Genomic DNA, 8,806 nt, shown 5'->3' on the forward strand with positions numbered 1-8,806 from the left:
AACCTTTGATAATCATCCTCCCAATTGGTTTTTCAAAATTAAATGCTGTAATTCCCTACTTGGCTTGAACACCCAAGCTGTACAGTCATCTAGACAAGGGAAGTGAGAAAGTGCTGGCTTTAGTGTAAAGAGGAGTGAATGTCACAGAGGAAATAAAAAGGACTCGTTCTAATGAAGCTTAGCACCTACACTCACAGTGATGTAGTACTGTGAGTTCAGCAGTTAGTGCAGGTCTACAGGATCCCACTAACATATTTGTACACCCCAGCTTTTCGCTGGACTAGACAATTCTCCTGAAGGTAGGCAATACTGGGAAATTCGGAGGTTTGGAAGGGGAGTTGTTTTTTGTTTGTTTTAATATTTCCACATTTTTATGTTCCTATTACTATGAAAACATAATATATTGTAATACAATTTCATAGTACAGTGTTTTCTCATCCATTCCACTAAAAGACTGCACACATATTTATCTACATTAACTCAGTTTAAAACAACATATACATAAAATACGGATATGCCTTTTAGTGTTCTGACTCTAGTGTTATACCCATCTTAATTCCTCTGATTTGAGCTGCATTGAGCTGATTCTGTTTTCTCAGTTCTACAGGGACTTGATTTTAATGCGCACTATATGACCCCACATAGAGGAAGAAAAAGGGGTCTGAATCTACTTACATTCCTGAGTGAAGTACTGAGATAAAGCTATGCAAGATGAGATGCCTGAATCCCTCGATAGCATTATTTTTATGCCATCTTAGACTCCAGAGCAGGAGAAGAAGTTCCCAAGGCAGGGAAGGGATTGAAAGGAGTCAGAGTCCTAGCATCTTCTTAACTCTGAGCAAAACTGACATGATGTAACAGCACATCAGATTTTGTACTGTCTGAAAGCAAAGTGTTCCTGTGGCAGAATGCAGAGAAAGGATGTGAGGAACTGACATTTTAAGGGCTACTTCTGTATCTTATGGCTCTTCCTAGCATTCAGTCTTGTTCTAATTTTGAAATCTGAAGAATCTGTCAAAATACTGCTGCTTCTACAACATATTTAATTTTAAGACTTATTTTAAAAGGCAAATGCGAAGCTCTTGAATAACTGCGAGTTCCATGCAGAAAAAGAAAATCTGCCCTTTCTCAGCTTGTACTCTTCAAGAACTCAGAGTTACATGAGATGAAGGCACTCACACCACATAAAAACTGATCAAAATCTCACTAGTCTGTGATTTAGGTGAACAAGTCACTTATTTAGATTGTTAGTATGTGAAAGTATGAAAAAACAGTATCCCAGCCCCAAAAAGGTGGAGTTTCTTGTCCTGCTGCATGTCTGATAAAATATGTAGAGAAGGTTGGCCTGTTTTCAAAATCCAAAGTGAGAAATATAAGTACAGGCATTACTGTACTGTAGCTTTATTTAAAAAAAAAAAAAAAAAAGATGGTTGTCTCTTCCTCCTGGTTTGTACAGCTTGGGAAGAGAGAGAGAGATGAAGATGCACTGAGGGTAGCACACCACTGAATTCTGTTGATTTGGTTCCACTTATGGACTTCAGATATTAAATGCAAATATTTGCTGAAGCCTGCAGATGTGTGCTTCTGATATGTTACATTCAGAAAATGAAGAAGTTGAAAGAAGTCGTATTCCATACTTTTTAAAAAGTTGCTGTGCACATTTACTTTTTCACTTCCCAGACTATGCTGTTTTATCCTCTGGCCCCTCTTCCACTGACTAGTGAGCTGTTCACTCTGTTTTTCTTCTGACAGACTCTGAGTTGAAGGGTCCCATATCACCCCAGTATGCAGCTGAGATGTGGATAGGGCATGCATTTCCTTATTTCTTAATTTAAGTTGAATTTCTTAAATTAAGAAAGTTATTATCTGCCTAATGAAACAAAAATAATCAGAAGGTACAAGGGCTAGTAGGAAAACACTTAAATTATGATAAACTATAATTAATAATTAAACACATTTTTTTCCTAGATTTTTTTTTTTTGAGTATGCACTCACAATGAATAAAATTCTCTTTTGGCATTCCAAAAATGTAACCAGACTGAAAGCGTCAGTGAATGTCACAGCTGTAAATTGCTGGTTGTCTTCTCTCTTTCTCACTACAAAGCTACACCAAACAGATACAGGTGGCATTTCCACACATTTTTAAGAGATATGGTCAATTGTTAGGCTACAAGTCTTCTCTCAAGCACTTTCTTTGATTTTCTTGCTGCAGGAAAGTTGCAAAATGTCAGCTTCAGGAAATATACTATGCATAGAACTTCCCTGTGCATAGATCTCACAAGAATCTGGATCATGAAAATATTTGTGAGAACTTCCTGTCTTTGGAGAATTTTATTCCGTTTGGTCATTATAGTTAGTGATGCCCAAACCAGTCTTGTATTTCTGCATTGATCTCCATATATTACTTTGTTTTAGCAGTTGCTGATTGAAGCAAGCAAGTTCTATTCCCTTCATTCTGTTCTCTTCTACCTTTTTGCTCCAGAGGTATGATACTAATCTTAATTTTTTTTATGCTCCTCTTGCTCAGACAGTTCAATTTTAGCTCAATTTTATCCATCTTTCTTCCTTGTGATGCTGTTTATTCCTTTTAATTTTTATGTAGGATATCTTAGTTAGAGTAAGGTATTTTATAAGGTTGGCTAAATCATAGAATCATAGAATCATAGAATCACTTTGGTTGGAAAAGACCTTTGAGATCATCGAGTCCAACCTTTAACCTAACCCTGACATCCCACCACTAAACCATGTCCCTAAGCACCTCATCTATCCTTCTTTTAAATACCTCCAGGGATGAGGACTCTACCACCTCCCTGGGCAGCCCATTCCAGAGCCTGACAACCCTTTCAGTGAAGAAGTTTTTCCTAATGTCTAGCCTAAACCTGCCCTGAATGTCTAGCCTAAACCTGCCCTGAATGATGACTTATAACAAGCCAGTTTGTCTTTATCTATCGAAGTCCAAGTACTGGTGATCTGGATCAATCCTGTGTGGCTGTCCACCTCTGTTTTTGACTGATCCTATATATCTGTGAAGTGAGTGAGACTATTAGATTCCTATACTTGTTATACGTGTGTAATTGTCACTGCAGATAAATAATAAAAGTTCAAGTCCTTGCTGAACTACAATTTGAAATGGACTAGAAAGAGGCATTTCATAAAGAAGATGGACAGTTAGTTTTATATGAAAGTAGTGTCATACACCAGACTACTAGGCTTTTGGGTGCTCAGTTCAAATGAATACTTTTTCTGGGTCTAGCTGAAATAGCCTACAGCACATCATAGCTTATGAGTCTATTTTTGCTAAATGATATCCAGGTGCATATGGACTCCTAGCATCTGTGATAGTAAATATGTAAGATTTTCTCTGCTGCCTTTAACCAAATCCAAAAAAATAATAGATGAATATCATCAATAATAGTTTGGTTTATGTAAAACGGTTCATAGCTCAGGCTGGAAATAAAAGTAAGAGGGGCTTGAAAAAGGACACTCTTAACAAGTCCTTTGTAACTAAATTAAGTTTAGATAGTTCATGAATAGGTTTCTAAAACCCAAGCATATATACACTACATTTTCTTTTTCCTGTCTTTTTTTTTGCCTCGTAGTGGCCTATATAGTGGCAGAAATTTTCTCTTTTCTGGTTTAAGATCAACAGAAGATAGAAGCATACGTCTATGCATATTCACATGCACATGCCTCTTAATTATTGAGTTTAGAAGAAATATTTCTAGCAGCAGATAAGTATGGTTACTTTTAACCCATTCAATATTTATTCCTCTGTTATTCAAGTATGGTGGCATAAATTGAAGTTACGTGTTAAATTGATCCACTAAGTAACTTAGTTTAATTATTAAATTTGATTCAATATTTAATTTGCTTTAATAAAAGTGGGTTTCCATAAATGTATGCATTTAACTGATATATATTGGGACTGTATAATTTTGAATAGATTAAATATTTAATAGAGAACACGTCTTTGAATTATTCAGTATGCAGACTAGATAACTGATCTACTCCTTCAAAATAGTGGAAACACAAATGACACATTATAGTAATAATATATTTCCAACCAAGAATGTGTATAAACCACATTGAACCTTTTGTTGGTTCATTTCCAGTCAAGCAAACCAATCTTTGCTTAATGGAACCGACCACTGAGAATTCATCAAGAAAGCTCCCAGAGCTGTTGTAACTCTAATATAGGTCACAAAAACTAGACTATTAGAATATGCAGAATACTGTGGTGACAAAATGATTTTTAAAAAGACTATAACAATATAATTTTCCTCTGTCTTTTGTGAACAGCTGAATGTTCAAAAGATTTGTAGCTAATGGTGGTTCAGTATCCTGGATCAGATTCAAAGAATGGAATATTCAGAGTCACGGTTAAATTATCTAATAAAAATATATATTTCATATTGATATTGCATCATAAGGAAACTTCAGAAAATTAGGCATAACTTAAGTGAACTTCAACTGTCATTTAATTTCAGGTGTATGTGTCATGTCAGCTGAAATAAATGGGACAATACTTAGCCGATGCTTAAATTTTTTACTAAGAATGGGAACATTTATAAGCATATGACTGCTGAAGGATTTTGTTGAATCAATGAATGTGCTTCAAAAATCATATATCATATAAGCATCCCTTTCCTTACTTGTCAGCAAGCAAGATCTGCATTTCTGCCAGAAAATATCTTATTTGACTGCCAATGAAGACTGTTAGGCAGCAATTGTGATCTTGTTTATGGTCTGGCTGCACAAATGCTTGTGCCGGTGAAACTGATGGAGAAGCAGGGTGATGCCTGGAGACAAGAAAGAGTTCGTAGCATTGTCAGAGGTGGAGACAACCTCTTCAACAGTGAAGCTGCATCTTAATATGGAGAGTCAAATTTTTAATCTGAATAAAAGAGAAGTAGAAACTAACCAAGATACTAAATCTGGTACAGAATATTCTTAAATGCAAGCTTAGGAATGTATTTGGTCATCTTATCTACTGTAAATTTGCTTCCTCTTTGAAATTTATGCTTTCAGATAAACATTTTTATCCATGTCCAGTAGTGAAAACAATGCATTCCTTATTTGCAGTGAATGAAGCTTTTGTGGGCGCTGTAAGAAGTAGCAGGTCTCAGCACTCTTCTGTGCAAAGCCTCAGGGGTGGCAAGGTCTGCCTCCCTACCAGCTGCATGCTCTCCTCTGTACCTGGGCAGCATGGAGCTCAGGAAAGGAAGATGCATCCAGTGAGCACTGGGAAAAATCTGGTATTCAGTCAGCTAGCAGGGAACAAGCCTGAAAACCTTTGATTCTCAGGTGGACAAAAAAAAAAAAAAAGGAGTATGAATATGATCAGATTAATTCCTCCTTTGGTTAAAAGTTATGTAAATGGAGTACGTGTTCTTTTTGTCTCTAAAAAGGTACTTTCTAAAGCACAGTCAGTCCATTTCTACTACCGATAAAAATAGTAGTAACGGTCCTTCAGCACACAAAACCAATTAAATCTGTGGAATTTCACATGAAGTACAGGTGGCCACTGTGAATGTCTTTGTAGGAATGTAACCTTAGTAACCGATTCAAAATAATAACTATAATATGTACAAATAAGAAACATCTATTGATAAATCAATGTTCACTTTATTTTGCTGTGATTGGAACACATTTCTCCATACATTTTTCTAATAACAAAATGAGTTTAGGTAAGATTTTTGATGCCCTTAAGAGATTATTCTTGGCTTTAAAGTATTTGAGTTTGTAAATAATCTGATAGAAAGTTATAAATGGAATAGTGGAAAAAGGAGATATTTTACTGCTATTATAAAATAGCAGCAACTTTTGCTACAAGAAAATAGCAATGGAACTAGTTCAGGTTTTAAAAATATTTTTTAAATGTATTGCTAAAGGAACGTGAAAAATTTGTTTTGCTCTTGTTATTTTATTTGATTATACAATGGGAAAAGAAATGTCACCCCTGTCAGATCAAACATCTTTACAGAAACGACCTAAAGATAGATACATTTTCTGAATCAGAATTCAATCAAACCCTGAAAACAAAATACTCTTTTCATCTAAGACTCATTTTTCAGACTGCTGTTGCCAAGAAAATACTATTTTTAATAATAATGACCAAAATCAATTACCTTTCTGTTTTAGAAATCTAATAATTTTCTAAATTTTAAGTAAGGGACAAAGTGGATTTTCAAAGAAGTCTAGTTATTAATATTTGAGTTCTTGGGAGAAACAAAAATGGAAGTATAAAAATAATCAGTCTATCATATGAAACTTAAGCAATAGATATTTTGAAAAAATGTGTAGAAGGAAAATGAAAGGTAAATTGCTGACATTAACTCTAGAGTTTTATTTTCTTTTTTTTTTGTCATCAAGATAATGAGGAATTAACAAGATATACATGATCTAAAAAGTTTCATTAAGTTTCATTTTTTTCCTGAATTTGAATCAATGAGCATATTGAAAGACTGAAAGTCAATTCATCAGGGAAAGGAAAAATAAATTTGAAATTGCTGAAAATTCGTCTACAAAGCACAGCCAGAAAGTGTTCAAAGGAACATCAAAGGTCGTGGATTTACCTACTCTGATATGACATAAGATCTTATTCTTACTGTAGTCTTCTCCATGGTGGGACATGACACAGTATTGTTCAGAACCATAAGCTCCACTATAAAAATTTGGAGCTTCTTGTTTGGTCTCAACAGGAACATAGGAGAATAAAGATATTTGTATAATCTCACATCCCTTTCTAGCACACCTAATCAACGTTTTGGGTGTTCAGAAATCCTAATCCCCACAGCAGCCTCTGGGAATCCCTAAGTGTTTGCATTATGATGTGAAAAGTACTTTCCTACCCCAAATTTTCATATGCTTCTCAAGAACCCTAAAGGAACAGAAATGGATGTGAGAGAAGAAGGAAGAAAGCACAGCACACTGCATGATATGCAGGCTACGTTAATTTCATTTTGCGAGTCATTTGCAATTTCATGCTTTCACTGAATTTTAAATTGCATCAAATCAGAAACCTGCAGCTAAGACCAGCAGTTATGGGTTTCAGTTGGGATAATCTAAACCAGCTGAAAAATGGCATTGGCTGAGATAGTGTGTACAAAAGTGCCTCGGTCAGATTTCTACACTTGCATTGATTAGGAGCTTCAGCCAGAGCCCCTTAGCACGCACTATCCGTTGGAGTGAGGATTAGTCACTGAGCGCAGAAGGCATGTCATATGAAGATTGAGAGGGAGTTAGCATTTCTTATCTGCTAACATGACCTTTTCTATCTCGACCACCACTGGGAAAAAACAGGGAAAATGAAGGGGAAAAAAAAAAAGAAGAAAAAACCCCCACAAGAAAACCTTGAGAACAGATCTCTCTTTTTAACAGAACTCTTCTGGTAAAGACTTTAAGCATCTGTGCCAGATTTCATGTGATCTACACTCCTGATTGTTGCGTGCATGCACACACATGCATACTAACAAATTAAAAACATAAAATATAAAGAAAGGGGAAAAATTTCATGGAGAAAAATATATGCACAATTTCACACGAAACTCATGACAGTGTATGAGAGTTTGCTGGCAGCATGCTGAAACTGTCATTAATGAAAAGATAATTTAGCTTTTATATTAACTTCACAAACCTTCTTTACACAAATTCAGAAATAGGCCAGGATATCAGCAATGTTAATGTTCCATTATTTTAATTCTTTGCTAATGGATTAATTCAATTTATGACAAAAGAAGCATTTAGCTGTCCAGTTTTGTTTGCCTTAAATCTATATAAACTTGAAATACAGTCTCCTTGACAAATGAGGTTACTAGAAACTAAATGGAAAATCTTATTTGCCACCACAGTGGTGACATGAAGAATTGCAGCCTTTAGCTCAGGGCTACTAAGCTCTTAATAATGAGAGAGAGGTACTCCATCTTCACCTATAGCCACAATTACAATGAACAAAAATAGCTGCCAAGGCTTCTACAAAAAATATTCATGACAGTGTGAAAAATATTGATTTTAAAAGCCAAGAAATGAAATATCTTCTAAAGTGCTCCATTCAGTCTAGTTATTATTTTCCAAAAGAAACTGAGGACACCACAAAGTATCTTGCAGAAATCCTACATTAAAAATAATTCCTCCCAGAAACAACATAAACAAACAATTCCAAGCTCACCATAAATTAACGATCAAGTCACATGCAAAATGTGCACCCTGGCCTGGAATTATGTTTGAACATTGAACTCTCATCCATTCTACTTTCCTCCCCACCTCTTTTTTTTTTTTTTTTTCTTCTACCCTAAATAAAAATTGAGAGAAATGTCTGTATATGTGTGAAGTGCTGGAATGTGATGGCACAGCCTATTGCTCTGACCTTGCCGGTGTGTCATGCAGTCGTACCGCATGCTGATTCTGAGCCCCTACAGTCATTGTATGTTGGATTTGCAATGGGCTTCTGAGCCATTATACATGTTGGATGAGATGGCAAAGCCCACTTCTCTGAGTCTCCATGAATTTCTACTGATTACACATTTCTTTCTGTCCTTCCTGCATTAGCGCAGTATATCTGTTTGGTACACAAACCCAGGAAAGAATGGCTTAATTTGGAAGAGAATACAGCTTTTATTGCAAAATGGGAAAAACACCGATCAGGGAAACAGGCTATATAATCTTAGCTGTTACAAATCCTTTTTGTTACCTAACTGTACTTTTCAAGTTTAACTTTGATAGTAGTTAGAATTTTGAAAGGTGTCTAGGTACCTCATTTCCACTGAAATCACTGGAAGATAATAAATATCTTTAACAATCTAAGTCT

Source organism: Egretta garzetta, unplaced genomic scaffold (genome assembly GCF_000687185.1).
Source record: "Egretta garzetta isolate BGI_Z169 unplaced genomic scaffold, ASM68718v1 scaffold231, whole genome shotgun sequence".
In the NCBI taxonomy this organism is placed as follows: Eukaryota; Metazoa; Chordata; class Aves; order Pelecaniformes; family Ardeidae; genus Egretta; species Egretta garzetta.